At 37.7% G+C, this 13506-nt stretch overlaps 1 protein-coding gene across 1 annotated transcript in view; it reads right to left on the bottom strand.

Moving 5' to 3' along the window:
• The window catches only part of LOC145681868 (uncharacterized), a 197819-nt gene extending 185156 nt beyond the window's left edge, over nucleotides 1-12663 (bottom strand). The window contains exon 1 of the mRNA XM_081753474.1: nucleotides 12328-12663. The gene's annotated coding sequence lies outside the window, so the exon portion shown is untranslated. The remainder of the gene's footprint in view (nucleotides 1-12327) is intronic.
• Nucleotides 12664-13506: the final 843 nt, after the last annotated feature.

Raw genomic sequence — 13506 nt, 5'->3', positions numbered from 1 at the left:
TACTGCTGTGTCTTTATTGCACAAACGGGTACCAATTTCCGGATGACCCTCGTAGCATAGTGATTGTGAAGAATCGACTTATCATACTGGACAAGCAATACATAACAATGTGAAAGCAAACACCTGTATCATGATAGAGACGATTTACGAATGTTGGATGGGAAAGAGGACAAGAATTACCAGGACATTCCAAAGACATCATTGATTTGCAGTATGCAATTTTCGTGTTATCGTTCTCAGAAAGAAACATTACACCATTTGTTAAACAAAGTTTGGCTAAAGCAATCGGTGATGTAGTGGTAACGTGTCAGACTTCCAAATGAAAAATCTTGGTTCGATACTCCATCAGGTAGTATGATTTTTTGGCATAAAATAATGGCTGCAAACAGAGACTCATCTCCTGATGGAGAACTTACAAGGCATCACTAGCGATAGTTCGAGTAAATAGTGTGTGCGTTCTATATCATACACTGCAATAGTAAGTATGCTTCATATTTATATTCGTCCCGTCCCTCTCTCTTTCTTTCTTGACGTTTCTCTATCTGTCTTTGCATCTTTCACTTCTCTAGCTCTCTCCCTCTCACACATACATGCAGTTCATATTCCAAAGTTAAAACGGAGCAGAAGCCTGGTCCGGGGAATCTAATTAACTGTTAACTTCGGCGTCGTGTTTTTCGTGCTCTGGGGATAACATCAACGGCCTTAGTCATATCTGACAGAAATACTGTTTAAACGCAAGGGAATAAGTAAAATCTCTTTTTTATCCTCTGGGTTACCGAATCTCAGTCGAATTACTGGTTCACTACGGATTTAAATTCCTCGATCCAGTGGTGGTCTATAACCTAACCAACATCATACGACTGACACGATGATGCGTATGAGCTCTTAGCGTGTTCTTTCTCTCTGTGCAAATTACGTTATATTCGGAAGAGATGAAATCAATGCTGGATGTTCGGAACAGATAACTCTTCGGAAAAGACTAGAAAATGGTACCTCTCTGGTTATTTGAAAACAAAATTTTATTTTACTAGTTCGACACAATATTTGTTCCCGTCCTATAATTCAATGTGTTTTATTAACGTTGAAATTTGAAAGATGCTACATCTATGAGAAACATGAACTTTTCCTTTCCAACATTTGTAGCTTTCCATTACGATACAGTTTGGACTTTTAATATAGGTTATATCTGATAGATATTTAGCAATAAAATAGCACTCTTCAATTTTCTCTTTTTTCTTTCTTTCTCTTTTCTTTTCGTTTCGTTTTTTTCGTTCAGTTCGGATTAGTAGTCTGAAATGGAAGATATGACCAACTCTGTCTACTGGGTATATTAGAATGTATTTTGGATCATTACGTCCAACGAAAACTACCGAATTTGCAGTCGAATCACGCGGAAACAAAGCATGTGTGTTAAACCTTTGACATTTTCCTAGATGTGTCTCGGAGGTCTACAGTTCTACTTGAAATTGAGTATGCTATCCATTATGAAAGTAACATAATAAATATTTAAAGGATCGTCTATATATTCGAATAGTTCTGAAAAACTATGTAAAAACAAACATTATTTCTATATTACTGGTGGATTTCTGGAAACGGAACTTTATAATGTTAGGTTATTTTCTTACTACGTTTGAATTCCGCAGTTTTATCTTTTCTCCCGTTACTTTTTCTTCTTCTCCTCTCCTTTTCTCTTCTCTCTCTCTCTGCTCATTTCTGAATCTCTGTGTAATAGACATTCATTGGTTTCAATTTTTCATTGTGGGTGTTTAAGTTTTTCCCTACATCAACCTATGAATCTTGTTTCGTCTCTTTTTTGTTATTTCTTTTTATCTATACTAATACATGTATAGTTTGAAATAAGAATTGCGCTCATGTTGTTAGCTAATTTTAGTATGGAAGAGAAGAAAGGAGGTGAGAGAGGGGTCTCTTTACCTGACACGACTATGTGATAAGAAGATGTATATTTGGTGGCCTAACTGCACGGTGTTAGCTGTCGCAATGTTTTATGCAAAGTTTACCATTTAAAAGGCTGCTGTATTGTGATAAAACGAGACCTGAAGTATGATCATACGATAAATAGGGATGATGCTGATGTCGCTTTACTGAATGTCTTTAATTTACTTTTAAACATCGGACACCCTGTAAAACAGAGCATACTCTGTCCCAAACAGATGATGTGTCACAAACGAGTTCCCATTCTCATTTGTAGGAATATTAAGATATAAGTTAGTCTAAAAACATAACCTTTTATATTTAATAATATTGTGTGATATGCAATATGGCGGAATTCAAGATCGGTTCGAAGGTGACCCCACTCCAAGTCAATGCAATAATGCCAATTGTAACATTTTTTGCCTCCATCCACGCACGTCGTTGTTATTGTTCTGTCCCAATACTTTTCACTAATCCTGTATACAGCTCCACATGTGCCTTCTGACTGCAAAATTAAACTAATCGCCTTCACAGAATATTTTTCATACTATACTTTGATCTAGGGCTAGAAATCGAATTTTAGAACTAAGGGGAAAATGAATAATACATAAAGTAACGAGAATACAAACTCCGAGGGACGGGAGTGCAACCTTACTTTAATGGAGAATGACTTAAGTAATAGCATTTGTTGAAGAACAATCAACAACCAAACAAAACTTATATCACCATTCAAATTTCATATTTGCTACTAATAACTACAGATATTTTCCCTTCTTTTGCACAAAACCATCAACTTACCAAAGGGACAATATATACTTGTGCATGCTCGATTTCCTCTCGTACTTTGATCTCAGCCTTTTTAGCCGTGGAACCGGGCCCTTTTGACGCGGGGCCTTTTTCAGTCGGGACTATTTTACGCGTGGCACTTTCGACTCGAACGGTATTGGTGCGCGGCCGTTTTGACTCCAGACCTTTTGACCAGGGCACTTTTGAAACAGCGCCCTTTTGACGCGGGCTCATTTGGCGCCGACTCCTTACCCGGGCTCTTTCTACTCGGGGCCGTTTTGACTTGGACCCTTTTGACTCGGCCCCTTTGGTCGCCGAGCCCTTTAGGCGCGGGACCGTTTTTGACTAGCGCAGGTTTGTCATGGGGCCCTTTCGCCCGGGGCTCTTTTGACTCGGGCATTTCGGTCCTCGCCCTTCTGGCATAGAATATATATTCACCAGCTGAAATGCGTTGGGCAGGGGGAAGTTATGAGTAAATAGATGTTCAACGATCCAGGGCACAGTAAAAATACTTACGTAAGTGGTCATATATCTTTCTTTCTCCTCATTTCCACTCTTGATCTCAGGCTCTTTAGCCGTGGAATTGTATTTACCGGGCCTTTTATCCCGGGGTCTTTTTGACGCGGGGCTTCTTTGACATGGCCTCTTTTAACGCGGGGCCTCTTTTGACTGGGGACAATTTGTAGCGTGTCCCTTTCGACTCGGGAACTTTTGACACGGGACAGTCTTCACCCGTGCCCTTTTGATGCGGTGTCCTTTTTCACCGGGCATTTTTAGATAGGACCCTTTTGTCACGACGACCTTTTGACTTTGGCACTTTTGACAGCGGGGCCCTTTTGACTTGGACCCTTTTGTCGCCGGTTCCCTTTGACCGGGGTCCAGTTTACTTGGGCATTTCTGTCTTCGCCTTTTTGTCCATGTCCTTCTGACATAACTATATATATATATATATATATATATATATATATATATATATATATATATATATATATATATATATATATATATCAACTCTGTGTGGGACAGGGCAGGAGCAGGTATGATTAAATACATGATCAATGACCAGGGCGCAGTAAAATTTGTTACACCACTGATCATATCTCTTTCTTTCTCCTGATTTCCAGTCCTGATCTCAGGCTTTTTCGCCGTGAAATTATATTGCCGGGCCCTTTTGATGAGGAGCCTTTTGAGTCGGTCCTTTTTGACGCAGGGGTCTTTTGACTCGTCCCGTTTTAACGGAGGCCTTTTTGACTCGGGCTTCCTTTCGCGGTGCCCTTTCGCCTGTAACCCTTTTGACCCGGGACCGTTTTGACCCGTGTCCTTTTTGAGGTGAGATCCCTTTTGACTCGGACATTTTTGATAGGGGCTTTTTGTCGCGACGTCCTTTTGATTCCGGCCCTTTTGACAGCGGGGCTGTTTAGATTCGGATCCTTTTGTCGCAGGGCTCTTTCGACCCTTTTTATTCGGGCATTTCTATTCTTGTCTTTTGTCCGTGCCCTTCTGACATAGAAATATATATATATATACCAGCTGAAATGCGGGCGGCAGAGGGAAGGTATGAGTTGGATGAACGACCAGGGCACAATAAAATTAGTTACGCCACTGGTCATATGTATCTTTCTACTGGTTTTCACTCCTGATCTCAGGTTTTTTAGCCGTGGAATTGTATTTGCCGACCCCTTTGACGCGGGGCACTTTTGACTTGGCTCCTTTTGACGCGGGGCCTTTTTGACTCGGGGCTTTTTGCCGCGGGGTCTTTTTGACTCGGGACATTTTGACACGGGACCGTCTTGATCTGTCCCCTTTTGAAACGGGGTCCTTTTTGACCCGGCTTTTTTGACATAAGGCCTTTTTGACTCGGCCTCTTTACTCGCAAGGATCTTTTGACCCGTGTCTTTTTGAGGCGGTGTCCACTTTCTCCGTTTTTTTTACATAGGGCCCTTTTGTCTCGGACTCTCTTCTCGCGATGATCTTTGACCCGGGCCCCTTTGACGACGGGAACATTTTCACGCTGTGCATTTTCGACTCGGGCATTTTTGTCGCGGGGCCACTTTTGAACTTGCTCTTTTGACGCGGGGCCTTTTAAAACCGAGCCCCGTTTTGACTCGGGCCTTTCTATCCTAGCCCTTTTTCGGGCCCTTCTGACATGGAACCATATATATATAACGCAGCAGTTGAAATGCGTGGGACAGGGGGGGGTATGAGTAATGGATTATCCAGAGTGCAGTAAAATTACTTACGCCACTTTTCATATCTCTTTCCTTCTTTTCCCTCTACATTATATCTGGAGATGTATGTTCTGACTAATAGGTTAAACTGGCGATTTTAAAAAGTAAGAGGATATACGCTATCAATGATAAACTATGACTTTTAATATATATATAGGGCAATAAATAAAAAAAAAACTCTATATCGGTCTTTTGCCCCTCCCCCCCGTTCGAAAAAAATCCTGCGGGCGTTAGTGATTATCGTGTTGGTTAATTACTGTATTATATTGTGCTATACATGGAATAGATACTTCTGTGTTTTATTTAATAATAAGAACCTTATTTACATTTATTACAACCCTTGCTTGACGACAGCGAAACATACGTTCAGCATAAGGACAGTGAGACGAATGAAATAATTCACGCATACATTTAGGACTTAGAAAAGTGTCCTGCGAACATGTCGTAGTAAATTCCTGAAGAGTGAAAAGCGCTAGTAGCAGTTGTCAGCAGTTATTAACTTAACATATAAGAGAATAAAATGAAAAACTGAGAATACGAATCTTTTCAGAGATGATAGTGTACTGATGCTTCAAATCTTTTCCTTTGCTCCCTATATCTACGTTATTTCTCTAGTCAAAATAAAAACTGTTCAAAATTAATCACAATTTCTTATGCAACCATCCCTTCCTTGGAGTACTGCGCGGTCACATACCCGTCACGGCGATGTAAAGGCACTTTTGGCGACGAGGATACACTAATGGATTTTATTGTACACTGTAAAATTGAAGTGAAGAAAACATCTCAGTACCGAACCTTATCTATATTGAAAGTTTGATCGAGATTGGTGAGGAGGTTCAAGAGTTATTAAGTTTTATTCATTTTCATATATTTTCCCTCCTCCCCTCTCCCTCCCCTAAGATCTACTGTCAAAATGAAATGATAAAAGACTTCTCAGGTTTGAACTTCATATATGTTGAAAATCCGAATGAGATCGATCAGATGGTTCAAAAGTTATTAATTCAGGAACATAGTAATTTTTGTTTTTTATATTTATTGATTTTTGTATATCTCCCCCTCTAACTCCTCCCCTACGTTGCTCCGTCAAAGTGAAATGATAAAAATCATGCCAGTCTTGAACCTAATCTACATTGAAAATTTGATCAAGATGGGTCTGGTGGTTCAAGAGTTATTAAGTTTTATTTATTTTTTCTATGTCTTCGTCCTCCCCGGCCCCTAAGTTCTACCGTCAAAGTAAATAGCTAAAAACACTCCCACGGCAGAACCGCATCCACGTTGGAAATTTGATCGAGATCGGTTGGGCGGTTCAAGAGATTAAGAGTCACAATCACAGTCACTTTTAATTTTATAATATAGAGTGGCACTGATTATTTGAACACTGACTGCTCTAAAACAGTCAGGAACAATTAAAGTTATAAATAAAAAGGCTTTAAAATCTTGAATTGTTTAAATTGCGCTATATCGATTGTACGTAACTTCTGCAATTTTTTTTTTTTTTTGGCAATAAATGAGTACCAGCACGAAAAATATATATTATCTTACCAAATAGACCAATATATTAATTGCTTTACTGGCTTTATACATATTTTCTTGAAAAACTGGTATACAGAAAAATTATATATATATATATAATATGATATTTTCTGGGGCTCCTTTTATAAGGGCTCACTGTACCCTTCTTTAATATGGTTTCGCAAGGGCGCCTTATGAAAAGAGGACACTCCACTTATCACGGGTTCTTTATCAATAACAACTATAAGAATTTATTATTTTAAAAAGGTACCTTTATTTATAATGTGATGTTACAGAGCGCGCACTGGGACATGTCCCGGTGGGCCAGCACGGGCCTGGTCAGGTCTAAATCAAATTGGGTTGTTTTTTGATATAAAAGAAGGTGCAAGAGTACGCACGCGTACTCTTGGCCTGTCGGTATCTGTGTGCACTTGCCCACTCACTACACAATGGACTTTCCCGTGATGTTGCACAGACAACGGTTGGAAAAATATCAATTTACTCCATCGTGTCAAACAATGGATATGTTAGAAACTAACGCTTTATAGTACTTTGAAATCGTTAAAAAATTGTGTAAGTTATTCCTAACAACTTATTTCCCATTATTATATCAAACTACTAGAAAAACATAAATATTTGCCTAGATAGCTTGTAATTTTCCGCAGCACACTCAAACTTCTTTAGGTTATAGTCGCCATTAACATCAAACTCCACGTGGCGCATTATTTTCATACGTGAATATATTCCCCTGATTTTAGGGAATCGTATTCTTGCCCCCCACGAACTCTTGCCCCCAGTACTCTCTCTCTCTCTCTCTCTCTATATATATATATATATATATATATATATAGATAGATAGATAGATATATATATATATATATATATGTGTGTGTGTGTGTGTGTGTGTGTGTGTGTGAGTGTGTGATCATCGTGTTATACTTTAACTTACTGTCGTAATTGTAAGATTGTAATTGTAACTCATTTTCTGAATTGAAATACAAATAAATCAGTAGCAGTAAAAAAATTCAGTTAATCAGTTCCTGGTAACCTTGAACATCTGTGGAAGGGAAAAAATCAATATACATTCTGGTAAGACTATTTGCCACCCACCCCACTGCCGTCATTGGCAGGGGAGTTTCGTGATCAGAATATTCTTAGAAGGGATACAAAATTCACATACAGTAGGCTTGGTTGTTTGTAGGCTTGCGCAGTAGGCCGTTTTCTCATACTCTGTCATACATTATCCATCTGTTTTGCAGTATTGCTTTTATCTCATTCCATCTATATCAATTCACCAACTGGGTCTACTCTTGAACTTGTGTTGTTTGGTTCTGTCCTCTAGTTCCATTAACCGAATCCACTATCTCAATCCGTCCCTTCCTTCCGCTGACCGAATCCGTCTTTTGATTCCGCCAGTCAATCCGATTCCTTTCAGAGATTCGATCCTTTCATTTCACTAAAGGATTCATTCTTCTGGAACGAATCGTTCTCGAACTACCCATCACTAATTGAAAGCACGAATGTTATCGAATTTTCGGGTATTATCGAAAGTTTGAATATTATCAAAGTTTCGGATATTTGAAAGTTCTAGTGTTATCAAAATTTCCGGAAATTTTAAAAATTTCATTATTAATGAAATTTCAGGTATACCCGAAACTTCGAATATTAACATTTCTCGTATTCTCTAAACTTTAGGTATTATCAAAATTTCGAACATTATCCAAACGTTCAATTTATACTAACATTTCGACTATTGTCGAACCATTACGAAACTTCATTAGTCGAGTGTTCAAAAGTTTTCAAATGTCATCAATTTTTGTCAATCATGAATTCTGTTTTTGATGTGGTTTAATGCCCGTCTCTTATGTGTGAGGCTAATGGTGGCAAAAGAAATATACATGCCTGACTGACATTCAAATTAAGAATCCCTAGCTTCGGTATGCAGGAAGCTAACACGCTTTGCTAGCAAGGTTGCCATGAAATCTTAACTTCCGATAACAATGCAGATATTAAGAATAATTGTCAGGTATGAAGGAAAACGTGCTTATTGATACTTCATATTTTACCTATAATTTGAAAGGTTTAGAATTTATCAATATAACCCCATAGGAGAGGGGATGGATACTACTAGATGTTAGCATGGCTTTCCAAGAAATTTTGATTCGGAACTTATACTAGCTGTCCGGCAGTCCACTCTGACTCATTTTCTCTCCTTTTTAGCCTACCCTATAAGAGGGGACGGGCTAAAGTAACGGCTCGAGCCGTGAATGTGTGTGTCTGCGCCATGCAAAGGTCACCAGATAGAGCAATATGGTTTTACAAGCACTAACATTGTACCACAGACAACAAAACCGGCTGTGAAAGTTGTCAGTAGCACCATTTTATTTCAACATGGTGGCTAATAGAAAATGGAGGCAACAGGAAAGTGACGAAGTATAATCACGCTAATATTATAAACTGGTGAACCGAACCGAATCGAGTGATTCTTTGCACGAGTCACCTAGAGGTTACAGGCTTATAATTTCATGGGAGGCGGGCTCCTGCGGGTGCGAAAAGGAATGTTCGAAAACGGCAAAAATGAGAGTTTTTCGGCGAACCTTCTTATCAGAAAACGGAATAGGTCCCACTGCGGTACGTGGTCAAAGGCATTTCAAGATGGCAGCAAACCAAATTTTGATCATAAAAAGGCGCGCTAAAAATAGAAGGGCGGTCTCAAGTCCCGATTTCTAATCGTTACGTATTACTGCAGTACGTGATCATAAGCATTTCAAAATGGCAACAGAGAAGAAAATGGAGGACAAGACGATAGTGGTAAAAAAAAAAAAGCGAACACTGGCAGAAGTGCAAGTCTACCTTGTTTTTCATTCACATGTAGCAAGTATTTGACGGAAAGAGATCTTTAGTAATGTAATGTAATTTAGTTTTCTATTACCATTGCAGTATTCGCTTTTTTGGATTGTAGTTAAAATTTAATTGGGTTGTATAACTTTAAACTATGCTAAAACATAGAGCTCCCTTGTGGCTAAGCGGTTACCGTATACGCCTTTTGGGTTGAAGACCCGGGTTTGAATCCCAGCGGGAGCACAGTACCACGTTAATCAGTAGGTCCACGTCTCATATAGCCTCGCTGCTCAAAGGGACGCTAAACTAAAATGAAAAATGAAAAATATTCTAAAACATACCAGTAATTTGGTGTAAAATCTACTTACTTCACATAACCTACATAATACCATGACTCTACTATGAAGGAAGGGAAAAGGCTGAAATATACTACTGAAAGGTACTAAATCAGATCCAGAAATGACAGTAAAAGATTATAGTACTAATAGTAATAGAATTAGAAGTAATATTAATAGTGAGGAAATAGTAATATTAATAATAGTCATAAAATCACAATTACGCCCAAAGTAAGAACAAATACTCGAACTCAAGGGAGTTCTCCTTGTTGTAAGGCAACGGAAAACAATAAGTGTATGATGAAAGCAAAGAGGAACATTTTAAAGTAAGGTTGATCAAATTCATACAATCTGTTCGAAAGTTATCGTCGGACATCACATACAAACAGATAGCGCGATCAATAGGGAGCTTCGCACCCGAAATTCCCAAAGTTGGTTTCAATGATACCCGAAGTTCAGATATTACACGAAATTTAGAGAATCTCAAATACTTCAAGGGTTTCAAGTACGTCTTCCGCCTTATCGAACTTCTTTACCTCTACCTATATCAGAACCTGTCCCCATCCAGAATTTTACTTTAAATCGTCGGAACCAAATACAAAATTTTCATTTTTCAGCCTTCTCTGTTGTTGACGCAATCGGTAAAGTGACAGTTCGTAGACTAATGGGGCCTCATGTGGAGTCGTTTTGACGTATGATTAGCGTCATAATAAAAACCTGACTTCTACAGGAAACATATGTTGGTCGAACTCTTTACTATGGTACTACTCACAGCGACTCTGCATAAGGCCCATGGTTACTCGAATTCCAATCCTGTTCGGGTGATGCATGCTTTTTCTTCCTTTCTCTGTCTCTGTCTGTCCCCCTCTCTCTCGCTCCCTCCCTCTCTTCCCTGACAGACTACTTAATCCTTATATCGTGGCGGACGAAGGTCTTTGACCAGGTAAAGGCGACTGCTTTGAAACAAATGCAGAGTATGGGAACTAAATCTTTTCTATCTGTAGTTTCGTGTGGAGAAGAAACAAACTTGTGAATCAAAGGTTTAAGAACAACTCATGTTATTAATATGAACTTTGGCGAAAATAATTTAACTTATATAATCATAAAAGAAATACGAAAGACTTTTTGAAACGAAAAAAAAATAACATAAAACTTTGCAAGCAGAGGCAAAGATACCTAACGTAATGACAATAGAGATGGATCATTTACAGCGTAGTAATTGGGTTTAGTGGTCAAAGCGCTTGCCCAGTAATCTGGAGATTCTTGGATCGAACCCACGTCAGGCATTTTTTACTTTAGGAGTTTTGATGGCATAGTCTTCCTCAACTTAACAGGCATAATCGTGGGACATTAAACGTAAATATTTCATTTTCAAGATTTTAACCCAAACCAATCCGAATAGATAACAGTTGTATTTTCTATTTCTCATTAATGTGTTTTCACAAACGATATATAGAAAAAAATATGGGGAATCATAATTCCATTCAAAAATGCAACAGCAAACTTATAATACCTTAACCTAAAACGAAACCAATACATACCGTTTGGAAATTTTCCAAAATATGTACGGATATTCTGAAAAGTGCCAATCCGAGTTGGAGTGGATCAGTTAGTCGGTTGGTCAGGGGGGCGAGTTTTCTGAGTGTTAGTGAGTCGTGGGTCAACAGCATGTGACCTACTGCGGACCACCAGAAACCGTACCCACTGCGACCCATCACCCACCATGACCCACTGCGACCCACCACTCACCATGTCCCACTCTACTCACTGCATTGTAGACGTAAATTCTAAACAGCACATTTCTTTTAACACTCGACCCTAGCCATAGAAACTATGTAACGTTTACTTTTCACGCCATAAAAAAAGAAAATATACCAGGCAAATCCTGGATTGGATCTTCACTTTGTTACGTACCTCTCCCTTCTTACAAAATAGGAGAAAGAAGACTTGCGCAGTTACTTAAACTCGATGTTTAATTGTTTACAACTTAAGTTGCACTAAAGGAAAACCGAAAAGGAAATAAAAAATCTATATCAAAAATTATTTAACCCAGAACGCAATTAATTTATTAAATAATTACAGGTTGTTTCTAGAATTGTATACCAGCCGTAAGATCTGTAAGAAATTATTTATCTTGTTTTTATAGTTCTGTATTTCCATTGGTACATATGAAGAAATAAAAAATATATGTATGCATTAATGCAGTAACACACTTATTTGATAAATAAGGTCAATTTAAACAAATTACTTTTATTGTTTCAGACAATATCAATGCTACAAGCCATAAATACAACAAAGAATGGCAATAGCTTCGACAGAAATAAATACGATTGCATCGACGACTTCAGTTCATATAAGTCCGTACTTCCATAATAATTCTGATAATATTCAAATTTTGAATGTATCACTCGATTGTATTCCACAAATTAATAAATTTAGAAACATTACAATATTTTGTTTTCATTCTTTCAGCTAGATCGTTCACATTAAGAGACTTTGTTAGTTACAATATAATAGGTAGCTATCTACGGAATATTACTAAGACTGACTAACACACTACATAGATATTACATGACATGGGCTGATACAATCCAATGAATATAATTATTGTAATATGCGTTTCTAGGTAATGATCCAAACCTAACCACTAGGAACTTCAATCTTGAACGACTAAAAATAATAAATTAGGTTACCTGAATGGCAGCAAATTCTTTTAAAAACAGACACCAGATTCCGACTACAAAGAGTTTTTACTTCTGAGATTCACAGACTCAGCTATTGAATCTCTTCGCACTCCGACTCCAGTCACTGCATGATTTTCTAAGATGGCAGACCGTACAAGCAATGTTTATTGGGTGGCAGCCTAACAGTATTTTACTAAATTTTGATGGAGTCCTGTTTTAACACTAAATCATATAATATTAAGGGTTGATCTAAAAGTCACTTTTCGATAAGGTTACAGTCCGATGTCATGAATTTTGCTACATTTACTTTTCGAATTACAGGAGGCTCCGCCACCAGTAGTCTGCTGTCTATAACTTTTCCTTCTTCTTCTTCTTCTTCTTCTTCCATTACTAACATAACTACTTGCATACGATGCTCTTTTACGATGATTATTTTGAAACACCTATAAATTATTCGTTACTTTGCACATATATATCTTAGTATTATTGTTTACTTTAAACAATTACTTTTCTACTAAAGATTTGGACTCACGAGGACTTCTGAAATAATTTCCTATCACTCGATTATTTAGGTCAGGTATCAGCAAACAAAGCAGTATATCCGACAACTACAAATTTTCAAACTTTTGAGATGGTACGTAATTAAATTTAAGAACTAATTACACTAGTTAACAAATTTAAACTTTTTGTTTGTTACATGAGAAAAATCACCTGATCTTAAAGGAACTTTTTGCGCTGAATTCGAATATGCACTCGGTTTCTCTCCATCACGTACAGTTTTCCCGTAACAGAGGGATTTTCGGGAAATTCCCTCAAAAATTTCCCTTTTTCAGATATTTTATTCCCCTAGCTCCTGTCCCCTTACATATAGTAACATAGAAATTATACCTAAGTATACCTTGATTTATATTTAATAAACCCTAAAAGTTTCGTAAAAATCGCTTTGTTCTTTCTAGAGAAATAAATATATTTGTATGTATACTGTGTGCACTGTTTATTGCACCTGATAGTAATGCTTTCAGATCTCCTGAGTTGGGGTAAAAACGATTTGCTTTATTACTACAAACACAGACATAAAAAAGAATATTTACAATAGTCAACAACACACTTGTATTGCTCTCTGTAAATTAGAAACGTGTATAAAAATAGAATGTACTTCCAACGTATATTTTTTTTTAAACAAACAGT

This window comes from Thermobia domestica, chromosome 3 (genome assembly GCF_964235325.1).
Source record: "Thermobia domestica chromosome 3, izTheDome1.hap1.1, whole genome shotgun sequence".
NCBI lineage: Eukaryota > Metazoa > Arthropoda > Insecta > Zygentoma > Lepismatidae > Thermobia > Thermobia domestica.
Note: the sequence above shows the minus strand (reverse complement) of the source record. Positions and strands in the feature narration are given on the sequence as shown.